The 12087-nt window shown below is 51.2% G+C and overlaps 1 long non-coding RNA gene across 2 annotated transcripts in view; it reads right to left on the bottom strand.

Moving 5' to 3' along the window:
• Positions 1 to 11591, bottom strand: part of LOC142855630 (uncharacterized) — an 87324-nt gene extending 75733 nt beyond the window's left edge. The window contains exon 1 of one of the 2 annotated variants that reach the window (XR_012911536.1): positions 11460 to 11591. This is a non-coding gene — a long non-coding RNA (uncharacterized LOC142855630). Of the gene's footprint in view, positions 1 to 11445 lie in introns of both variants that reach the window. The other variant, XR_012911535.1, reaches the window with a different exon arrangement.
• Positions 11592 to 12087: the final 496 nt, after the last annotated feature.

The following is a 12087-nucleotide window of genomic DNA, read 5'->3' as shown; positions in this document are numbered from 1 at the left end:
AAAACAAACAAAAAAAAAAACATTAAACATAGGCTCCAAAACAGTTCAAAATGAAATATAAAAGCTAAGGGCGTAGTGTAGGGGGAGAGAGTGTGCTTGCCTACGATGTACAAGGCCCTGAGTTCAGACCCTAGCATTACAAATCAATAAAAAACAAAATAACAAGAAAGCCCTTCCAACCTCTCCTACCTGTTGGCTGATCTAAGCACCAGGGTCTTCCTAAAACACAAGTCAGTCTTGCTGAAGAAAACTCCCAGTTTTGAAAGGAAGGAATCCAGCAAATGGGCTTGGGTGGTCATATGAGCTCCAAAAACAAGATCCCTGGGAGACAGGAGGCCAGCTCAAACAGCTGAGCAGAGGCCCTGAAAACCAAAGAGGAGTGATCCAATCAGCTAACTCCAAGAAGAAGGTATCAGGAAGGCCCTAGCCCCAGCCACCTTAGGAGTCACAGCACGAAAACCACAACTTCAAAGCTAGCCAAGTGCCAATGTTTGCACAATCTAGTCAAGAGGCCGTTCATCCACGCAGTTTACAAAGAAAAGAAGTCAATACATGGCATCAGCTTTGAGTTTGGAAGAAAACCTACCTCTCCTGGCAAAGAAAGAAAAGCCCACACCAGCAAGGCCCAGACTGGACCTCCTGATGTCTGTCTGTCCTAGAACCTGTCCCTGGAGTGGGAAGCCAGCTCGGTGGCTTCCTTTCTCTTGTGATTGAATCAGATCTTACAAACAGTGTCAGCTTTTATCCTGTACTTGATACGTGGCAAATTATCTTGGCTGCCATAGAAAGCTCAGTTGTTAAGTCACGCTGAGTCACTGGGCTTCAGGGCCCTGGGGAGGTCACCAGCAGGTTGGGGCAGGCTGGGACTGGCTGTGTCCTCTTTGCCCTCCATGCCGATGAAGGCAGAGCTTGGAGTAAGTCCAAGAAAGGGTGCACACGGGCCACTGCACAGCAGGTCTCTCTTGCAGGGCTGGAGGTGGCTCGAGTGAGCTCCTAGGACGCGCTGCCAAGAGAACTCATAGAGACGAGGCCAGTGAACAGGACGAAGAGACTCATAGGGAAGAAATGTTCCCTCCAATAACAAAAAGTGGGTTCTTCAGCACCAAAACAGAAAGATGTCTTTAATTTAGCGTTTTGTTGGCATTTATCTGTGAGAAGTCTCACATGGCCAGGCTGGTTTTGAACTTTGATCATCCTTCCTCCACCTCTCAAGTAATGGGATTATGGGAAAGTACAAGCAGAACTGGCCCAAATTAGTTTGTTTTGTTTTTTTTTAACTGTCAACTGGAGGTGGAGCGGGCAGTGGTGTGGCTCAACAAATAAATGGACTTGCTGTGAAGGCAGACTGAGTTCTGTATCCACACGACAGAAGGAACGAACTGGTTCCTTGCAAGTTGTCCTATGACTTCCACAGGCACACTACACACACACACACACACACACACACACACACACACACTATATACACACACACACTACACACACACACACTACACACATACACACACACATACACACACACACACACACACAAATACACAACAACAATATATGTGAGTTTTTTTTTAAAAAAAAAAAACCTATAGACTGGGCAGGTAAGGCAAGATTATAATCCAGTTACCCAGAGGGCTAAACCAAGAGTATTGCTTAAGCCTGGGCAACATAACAATACTTCATGTCAAATAAATGAACGAAAAGTCTAGAACTGCACCATTCCTTCTGATGCTAAGTCATCTACAAAAAGTTGAAGCAAGCAAACAAAAGAAAAAATGGGTGTGGTGGTGCACACCTTTAATCCCAGCACTGGGAAGGCAGAGGCAGGTGGATCTCTGAGTTCGAGTCCAACCTGGTCTAGAAAGCAAGTTCCAGGACAGCCAGGGCTAAACAGAGGAACCTTGTCTCATAAAACAAAACAAACAAATAAATAAATTGCTCAATCCCATTGATCATATTTTTAGTAGTAAGAGGTTAGTTGCTATAGTTACCCCCATGTTGTCCTCCAGTGGCCATTTCCGGCATCACTGACCATGTCGCGTAATAAGCATAAAGCTCCAGGCAAAGCCGAGCTGCTGCCCTCACCAGCTGTGGACCCAGGCTCTCAAGGAAGGACAAGCACAGGACCAGTTGGGGACTCGTTGAAGCCTATCTCCAAGGTCACAGTTCACTTCTGCAGGAGCTAGGGGCGGCCAGGAGTCTCATTTAAAAGTGTGAATTCCTTCCATTGCTGCACAAGTGACCAGGGTTCTTATAGACTAAGCAGGGCTGGGCAAGACTCCATAGTCCACTAACTCTTGAAGTCTGAAAGTCCTTTTGACCACTTGTCTGTCACTCTGAGCAGAGGAGACACAGGAGTGTCCCCTGTGGGTGGCCTGACTGCATTCTGCTCCAGGGGTGGGCATGCCCTCCAGGGGCAGAGAAAGCATTGCTTTAAGGGACAAAAGCAACCATATCACTGAGGCTAGCCCTTGGCGGGTGTGAACTCCAACAGCCCAGAAAAATACCTGGGCCTCCAATAAGACTGGGGTCATAGGCCGAAATGCCGGCGGGGAAAGACCCCTAACTGGTCTAGTGAGGCACCTGGGCAATTCCAGGCCCTGCGAACATTGGTGTCCCATGCCTGCTAATTGTAGAGAAGACATCTGACTTTCTTAGCCTCTTACCGAGAGATGACATGCACGTGCCTCAGAGAGCAGCAAGTGTTCTGGTCTCCACAGAGCCAATCGAGCAGGCCCGACTGCCTGAACAGGGCATCTAGAAGGCTTCTGAGGAGGCAGGTATGTCCTGTAGAGTGGCAGCTGAGGCTCTGTTTGCCATCTCACCGTGTCAAGACTTCTGAATTTCGGGGTGTGAGCCCAGAAGTGAAAAGGACCTATTGCTGTGATTCAAGATCTGGATCACACCCATACTCCACACTCAGCTTAGGAGGAACCCCAGATCGGCCACGGAAGGGCAAAAAAGGGCTCTACTCACATATGAGATAACTAGAATTTTGGTCAGATCCACGGAGACTGAGAAGAGCAGCGGCCACCAAGACCAGGGTGGGAAAAATAGGATGTTTGTCTACTGAGTTCAGAGTTTCTCAAAGAGAAAGCTTTGAGAGGTTGTTGTGGCGATGGCGGTACAGGGATATGACTACATATAATAGCATTGAAATACATGGTTTAGATAGTTAAAAGGAAGTCGGGCATGGCCGGACAAAGCTGTGGTCTCAGCACACAGGAAGCTGAGGCAGGAGGATCACACATTCTACTTTTCATTCCTCTGTTTAAAATAAATAGTGCTTAGAATAAATGATACGTAAACCCCCCTAGGACTCACTATACCCCTGGCACACTGGCCACCTCCATACCTCCGTATCCCATGAATACCTGGGCACAAGTACCTTGGACCTTCTATGCTGGCTGTTCTCTCTCCCAGAATGCTTATTCCCCAGACCATGTCATGTCTATCACTTTGCTTTCTTCAAACCTCTGCTCAAATGTCATCTTCTCCATGTTGTCTCCCAGGGCCACTTTATCCAAAACTGCTCCCGACACTTTTCCTTCTCGGTCCTACATTGTCACATTGTCATAGGTCCATCCATCTCCCCATAAACTATTCATTTATTCTCTGGTGTGCCAGCTTTCTCTCACCTCACAGGAGTGGAAGGCCATGATGGTGATGATTTTTTTAAAAAAACAAAATTAGTATCCGGAGGGACATCTGTGGGTGCTGGGAACCAGGTAATGGATTTTTGTCAGTTCTGTTCACCAATATTTTATAAGCTGGAATTTCCAGATGTACAGTAGGTATTCAGTAGTTACCGAATACATAGGTGGGTGGGTGGGTGGGTGGGTGGGTGGATGGATGGATGGACGGATGGATGGATAGTCGGATGGATGGGAGGTTGAGAGAGGGAGGGAGAACACAGGAGAAAGGAACACACGGATAGACAGACGGATGGGTAAAGGTATAGATGAGGGGATGGGTGGGTGGGTACGTGAGTGGATACATGATTGAATAGGTGGCTGGATGAATGGATGGACCGGGATGTCAGGAGAGGGATGGAGAGAAGGGTAGGGTAGATGGGTAGATGGGTGGGTGACTTCTTTGCACCCCATTTCCCTGGTGCCATCAGTCACACTCGCTGCAATTGCGATGTTCAGAAACCCTGTCCTCTTCTCAGCCTGCGGCAGGCTGGGATCCCTCTGAAGCCCCCTCACCTCCACCTCCATGCTCTACTTGGTCGTTCTACTGCTGACGAGTCCCCAACAGATCTGTTTGCAATCCATCAAAGGACGACGACAGTGGCCCTGACATGTTTCCTCTTGCCTTCACTCGGGACTAACTACACATCACCCAAAGAGTCCACCGGTGCCAACAGGGTTAGCCTTTGATTGTGCGTCCAAGTGACAGCCCTTCTCTGGGAACACACCCACATGCCACGAGTTTACCGTTCCCATCCTCGCCAGCACCATTGGGCTCTCTGCGTGACTCGAGGGTCCTCAAGGAAGACAAAGACATAAAAGCCCTCTTCCTTGACACTGTCACTGACCTTAGCCGTTCCCAGCCAGGCTGGCAGAAGAACAACATCCTCACCTTCCAAAGGGCTATACATTCAAGAGTGGATTTTAAACAGGGCTGCCTCCTCCTTTGTTGCATCCCCACTATTTACCTACCCACGAACACTTGAGGCCACAGAACAGGACTGTGGCTTCTCTATCCTGTCACTGTACCGAGACCTAACATCCCTCCCTCCCTTCACATTCTCATCATATCCTCTCTCTCTCTCTCTCTCTCTCTCTCTCTCTCTCTCTCTCTCTCTCTCTGGTTTCTTGAGACAGGGTTTCTCTGTGTAGGTCTAATTGTCCTGGAACTTGCCTTGAAGACCAGACTGGTCTCGAACTCACAGAGCTCTGCCTGCCTCTGCCTCCTGAGCACTGGGATGAAAGGCGTGTGCCACCAACACTCAGCTATTTCACTCCCTTGCAACAGATTCTCCCATATGCTCAACAGCACCTGCGCCCGCCGCATACATCAGCAGACATTACCTGGGAGCATCTGGAGTTCCCTGTTCCAAGTGAAATAGGAACCTCCGTAGAGGAGCACCCAGCAACCAACTGGTAGTAGTTAATAATAGTGAGCCAGTTCAGGCAAAGGCAATGTGAACACTGTGGGTGAGTCTATAAAGGGCTTGGGAATTCGGGACTTCATTTCTTCTGCAGGAGTGCACTTCTGTCTATTTTGGTCTTAGAGAACTCCAGAGTAGAATTTCTATTCACAGGTCAGACCTTATTTAAAACAACTACAAGCTCTCTCACAAAGACTTCTTTTGAAAGGGGAGAAAGAGAGAGTGTGTATGTGCATGCACGCACGTGTATGTACGTGTGTGTACATGTGTATATGGTGCCCAAAGAAGCCAGGAGGGGATTCTGAAAGAATTGTAAGTGCTCTTGAGGGCTGAGCCATCCCTCCAACTCCTGTAAGAATACAGTTTCAACCGAAAGATCAGTTCCTGAGCTCACTCGATGTAACAGGTAAGTGTGGACACGGCCTTACTCTAAAGACAAGTATTGCATTTCCATCCAAAACCTAAGCTCATGGTGGGTGTCCCGTGCAGCCGCACAATCCTCTCTCTCAGGCATTGTGTACGAAGTGTGTGGAACACTCAAAATAAGATCCCAGGGAGGGTCACATGCCCTGTCACGATGAAGCCCTTGAGTGGCCAGACTGCTGACACTAAAAGTCTGGGCTCCTTTCTCTGTTGCCAAGGTTCAGGGTATAGCAGGCCATCGTTCCTCTAGACCCCACAGAGAGCCTGGCCTTTCCTCCTCCATGGGCTGTGGTTCTTAATCACCGGAGCGCTCTAAGCCTTTAACAGAGTCCCTCGTGTTGTGGTGACCCTCCACCATAACACTATTTCATTGCCATTTCAGAATTGCAACTTTGCTTCTGTTATGAATCATAATGCAAATATCTGATATGCAGGATATCTGATAAGGAATACTGTGAAAGGGTTGTTCAACACCCCCCCCCCCCAAGGGGCTTCAACTCATGGGTTAAGAATCACTGTACAATAGCTGGGCGGTGGTGTTACAGGCCTTGAATCCCAGCATTCAGGAGGGAGGGGCAAGTGGATCTCTGTGCGTTCCAGGACAGCCAGGGCGCTTACACAGAGAAACCCGGTCTCAAAACACAAAAAGCAAGAAAAGAAAAAAAGGATCACTGCCCAAGGGCAATCACCAGGACGCAGTGTTGAAGAGCTCCTAAAGACACCATGAGGTTGGTTAGTCATGTGGCATTTTTGAGGGATCGTAACATATCTGTGGTAAGTACGTCCTTTGTTAAAGCTAGCATTTCTCCCAAAGAATTAAATAGATGTGGGGCATTTCTAGAAAGTTTTGAGTCACTCAATAGAAAGGCTTGGTTCACATTCTTGGAAGTCCAAAAGACACAAACTAGGATTGGGGTTCTGCCCTTGTGCCTGGGACAGGAGACCTGGAATTGGCCCTTGGCCACACCATGAGCAGGAGGGTTCAGTGGGCAACAAGTGGAGAAGCCTGGCACTCTACAGAGAGAGCCCTGGGACGCACCGTGACGCACCACACTTATACTGCAACAGCGCATGTGCAAGCAGAGTAAAGACACGCAGGGCCAAACAGGGAGAGATGGGTATACCCGCAGTCCAAGCCACTCAGGAGGCTGTGGCAGGGGGATTGCCTAGGGCCTTGGAACCTATCGAGACCTCAAGCGAAGGAAAGAAGGAGGGAGAAAGAGAAGGAAAGAAAGGAGAGAAGTGTGAACTGGGGGAGGCGCAGGCTGCAGCCCCAGCTAGGTCTCTCTTCCCGGCCTGTGCACACCATGAAAGCTCAAAGAACCAGGCATGCCTCGCTGTGCAGGGTTTCCCCTTCTGCAAAGCTACAACTCCTGATTGTTTCCTCAGGGCAGCCTGGCCTTCGCACCAAAGACGTCCTGTGGCAGCAGCCAACAGTTACAACCTAAGGGCTCCTGTTCCCACTCTCGGGGAACTCAAGGCTCTTGAGTCCACACCCATCAGTCATCTGGTCTCCCTCTAGGAGATCATGGGATTATTGCACATGCTTATGTAAATATATATTTACACACACACATATATATATGTATAATACAATATGCGTAGAGATGTATGTGTTCATGTTTTTAATAAAGTTACATCACATGGGGTGATGTTGTCCCCCAAGAACCAAGCACTATCTAATGAAAGCCAGTGCCAGGCAGCAGAGTCCAGAGGTCCAGTCTCCCAAAGCAATATGGGCTATTGCCATTGCCCTTGGCTTCCTCCCAGGTGAGACGATTGCTGAAGACAGCACATAGTTTGGACACCGGACTTGAAGGAATTGAGCCAGAACTGACCCGGAAGCCTCCTTCACGAGGATTGGCTCGTATGGAATTGGACAGTGCTGTGCGTGTCAGCAAAGGAGAGAAGCAGTGGATGGTCCTACCCCACTTTAAAGCCCAGGAACCACTGGGCCAGCGATATCTCCCCTACAGTGAAATAATGGCACTTTTATCATAGGGGTAACCAACAGCTATCTAATTCAACTTAAGGTCTGTTCAAAAGGAGGAACTTTATATCTGGTACTGAAAACCTAGTCAAATACCCACGGCTGGAGAGATCACAGACCCTAGAGGATCTACAGGTGAGCATAGTTCTTACCGCATCAAAAGCTGCTTTTTGTAACAGATGGAGACTGTTGTTGAGACCCCCACCTGGTCCAAACGCAGAGAATGAATGACTGTGGGCGCCATCTCTGCAATGCAACCCTCCGGTATACCGGAGGCTCCTATAGATCACAGAAGAACAGATAGAATTTAACAGGCATCCAGGCCGGGGTTGCTAAACACTGTCCCCTAGGCGTGGCAGGGAAAATGCATCCACGAAATCCCAACAGTATGGTTTCCCAGATAAGACTGGCATGATGGCACCGCCACATGCCACGTGGACAGAGGAAACTCTACACGGTCCCATGCCTAGAAGAGAAGCTACAGGGTCGTCAATGGCTGCTAAGGGAGAATGGATTAGTTTCTCCAGGGACGAGCTCCCATATTGGTGTCCAATCCCATATGGTCAACTGTGGGTGCTTGCTCATATGAGCAAGGCTGCACAGACTCAGTAGGCTGTGTGTGTGTTACACACACTAATTAACCAAGAGACCATGTGTTTGGAGAGTTTGAGCAGGAAGGGAGGGGTGAGAGAAACGCAGCTGCCCTCCACTGAAGGAGTTCTCAAATGAAAATTAAAATATAAAATAAAAATGAACGTACGGCCTAATTCACACGCCTTTCCTCCAGGTTTCCGCTGAAGGGCGATGCCCACATCTCAACGGGCCACGCCCAGTGCCACGGTACCAAGAAGATTACTTAGGGATGCCAACAAGCTGACCAGACCAACCCAAATGTCTGGGTCTAGCTCACAAGCCCTGAGAGGTCCTGACTTTCTCAGTCCTTCTCAGTCCGTTGCAGTCACCTCCTAAGGATGCGGCCCAGATCCTGCCCCTTTTCTCAGAACAAGGCGCAAAACAAATGCGCGGGGGGGGGGGGGGGGGGGGGGAGCAATGACAGGCACGTGGCGGGGGGGGGGATGCGAGACCGGCAAGAGTGTTTTCCCGGTAATTCATGGGGGGGACGGGGAGATATCTGTGGAAAGAATGCTTAAGAACTGAGGGAAGTTGGGGAGGGGGCGTCAAACTATTTTTGAAAACAAGTTTTCCCACCTGGATTCGAGCCACCAGTGCCTAGAGCGATGATGAGCCCAGTGGCCATCAGAGCTGCAGGCAGGCGCGCCCACGGAGCTCTAGCGGCCCCACCCCGTCGGGGGCGCGGCAGGGGTGCCCCAGGCGCACGTGGTGCGGGCTGCCGAGGCAGACTGCAGTCGTGGACTTGGCTGACTGCAGCTCGGCCGGCGCGCAAATGAGGCTGGAGCCAACTGAGGCGGGGGCAGCGCGCACAATGTGTTTCTTGTTAGGGACTCCCAGGCCGGGCTAGGTTTTGCTTTTGGTGCGGCATTATAATATTAAGAAGCAGTTTGATTCCGGACAAGCCCGCCCTTGTTGCAGGCTGCTTGCGGGTTCCCACGGACGCCAGTGGGCAGACGCGGGTGGCCTGGGCGCTGCGCTCGCTCAATGAGGCGGGCTGGGGTGGGGGCGCCCAGCGGGCTGCGGCCTGGGGTCCCCTTGGTGACCCCAGCTCCCGTGGTGGCCCGACCTGCGGCTCGCGCCTCCCGGTGGCTCAGACTCAGCGACGCCAGCCCCCGCTCGCGCCAGTTCGCAAGCGGCCAGAGATTGTTTTCCAAGACCGTATCACTCCGTCCAGTTAATTTTCTTTTTTTAATTTGGTGACCGGAATAAAAGTCCCAGGAAAATCCTTTGTGAATGCCAAATGTGACCGCAAATTGGAGCACCTCACTGTACTGGTAACAAAATATTTGTGGCGCTCGCTCTGTAGTTAAATCGAACCCTTCCGCCAAACTTCCCAAGCTTTCTTTTGAACCTGGCTGGCAAACAATTGGTTTTGGCACAACTTTTTTTTTTAAGTTAAAAAAAAAACTGGGGCTCGAGATACTCAGGTAAACACAGGACGGTGCTGGAATCCTAGAAGGAGTTACGGACGGAATTGTGGCAGGGAGAGGGCGGACCGAGCTAAGGCTAAGCCATTGTAGTAGCAGCGGCGCTTCACTAATGCCGTTTATTAGCTCTGTGTGACACGAAGTGTAAGAGGTTAGGCAAGTCTTCAAAAAAAAAAATTACCCCAAAGAGAAAAATAAACATCCTCTTGTTTGCTTTTCGTGGCTTTGCTCGTTTTTCCTTCAGTCCTAGCGCCCCTCATCTAAGGCCTTTTTAAACCCAAATTAGGTTTATCTGGTTGCAGGATAAGGGCTCCCTCTTGCCAAGGTATTAAATAAACACGTAAAGCAAAAACTCGAATCCTTATGCAACCCAGATGCTGTTTCCTCGAAAACCACTACAAACCCGGATAAGCCAGATAACAGTCCCGGCTAGTTATGCGCCTCACCCCCCTCCCGCAGGACTCCCCCCCCGCCCGCACACACACACCTCACCCTTGGGTTTTAGGGCCAGCAGAGGACGATTGTATTGGGGAGCTTTTCTGCAGGACAGGGGATGAATAACTGCCGCTAACACTCTCAGCCGTGGATGAGCACCCTTGGGGGATCCGGTGCCGTAAACTATCCGGAAATGTTGGCATCTGGTTCCTAAAAGGGAGCTTTCCCTGAAGATAAACCCGGGACAGAGGAGGTGTCAGCGTCTGCAGGCTGACTTACAAGTTTCTGGACTCTTGGTGATGTCAGGCAAAAACTCAGAACTACGAGGGGCTCGCCTCACCCGCCCCCCCTCCCCCGCAGCTTTTGTAGCGGAAATGAGCAGCACGCAGATGCGGGAGCTGCACGCTGAGGCTCAGAGGACCGCAGGCAGCAAGGCATCAACCTTCCTACTCTCGGGGTGGGGGTGGGGCTGTTCTGGATAAGTCTGATGCTCTTTGCATAACCACTAAGGATTCCTACCAGAATGTCTGTAGAACGAGGTGACGGGAGAAGGGGGGGGGGGTCGTGTCGCGGAAAGGAGTCCTTCAAAGAATTTTTTTTTTTGAGCCAAAGCCATCTAGGCAAGGACCAAGAAGATCCAGAGGAATAAATAAATCTTGCCCTGCGATGAGACAGTGACCTCCTTCGCCTCCACTTCTCCCCTCCCGCCAGCTCCATGTCTCTGTTGCAAAAACAAATGAAATAAAGCAAAACCTTTTGCTTTGGCAACGTCTAAGCCACATTAACGCCCCCTCTTGAGACGGAAGATTTCTTTCTTCTCCCTCTTCTGGCTCCCCCCCCCCCACTTCCATCTCCTACTCCCCTACCCCCTTTCTCCTGTTCTTTTCTTCTCGGTCCTCCTTCCTTTTCCCCAAATCACTCGAAACTTAAGACGTGCAGAGACTGCAGGTGCGCGCAGGCTGAAGGCCCGGTCAGGGCGAGCCTGGGACCGCCGGGGCCTTGCAGGCATTGATCAGCTGGGCGCGCGCGCTGAGTGACGGCGCGGTTGCCATGGCAGCCGCCTGAGCGGCGCCGCGAGGACAAGGCTGCAGGGCGGCGTGAATGGGCGGCGTCACGCGCCTGGCGCCAGAGAGTCTGCTCCGGGGCTCCGGCTCCGGCCCCGCCGCGGCCTGGCCCGCACGCCGCCGCCGCCGCCGCCACTGCTGCCAATTCATCACCTGTCAGGGATCACTCGGGGGGTCACGGGCGGAATGGACACAGCTGTGAGAACAAAACCGAGGGGAAGAAAGGCGAGAGCTCCCAATTGCGCCAGATGTGCGGAGAGGACCTTGGGACTCGCCCCCGCCGCGCCGGCTCCTCCCGCTCCACCCCCCCAACACCCCCGTGGCATCACGCGGGGATTGTAGCCAAAGGGGCTGGGCCCGAACCTGCTTCTGATTACCGCGCGTGGCCTGGACACGGTGGGGGATCCGGGGGCCTGTAGCAAGGCTCGGGGAACTCCAGAGCGGGTCTGCTGCTTTAAGTGGGGGGCGTCCCAGTGAGTAGCTGGGACGGCCGATATTTCCACCACCAGCACACACACCCCCCCCCCCCGCGCGCGCCGGAAGCCCTTCACACCTTCCCACCACCCACGGATCCCGCCCTTACTGCAGCTGGGCGCGTCCTGCAGCTGGGACCATTTGAACTTTAGGGCTCGAAGATGAAAATCCACATCCACACCAATTGGCAGATTTTTATGTGCCATTATAAGCCGTCCAGAAAAAGGCTCCCACCCCATCGCGGGACCCCCAAAACATAATTTCAAGAAATGTCAGCCCGGGCTTGCTGTGACAGACTTACTAGTAACTCCGGCCTTTGCTCAGTCATTGACTTATACAGTTTCACAATCCCCTTAAAATGATCTTTAAATGAATGCAAAAACTGGGTACTATGCCAACAGAATCGGATTCAGCGAAGCCGGGCAGACTGGACTCTGGCATGGCAGCCAGAGAAAGAAACGCCAGAGAACTTTCACCATATTTAGCAATTTTACTATATCAGGGTACAGGAATGGACTTGGGAGAAGGCGC

This window comes from Microtus pennsylvanicus, chromosome 8 (assembly GCF_037038515.1).
Source record: "Microtus pennsylvanicus isolate mMicPen1 chromosome 8, mMicPen1.hap1, whole genome shotgun sequence".
NCBI lineage: Eukaryota > Metazoa > Chordata > Mammalia > Rodentia > Cricetidae > Microtus > Microtus pennsylvanicus.
Note: the sequence above shows the minus strand (reverse complement) of the source record. Positions and strands in the feature narration are given on the sequence as shown.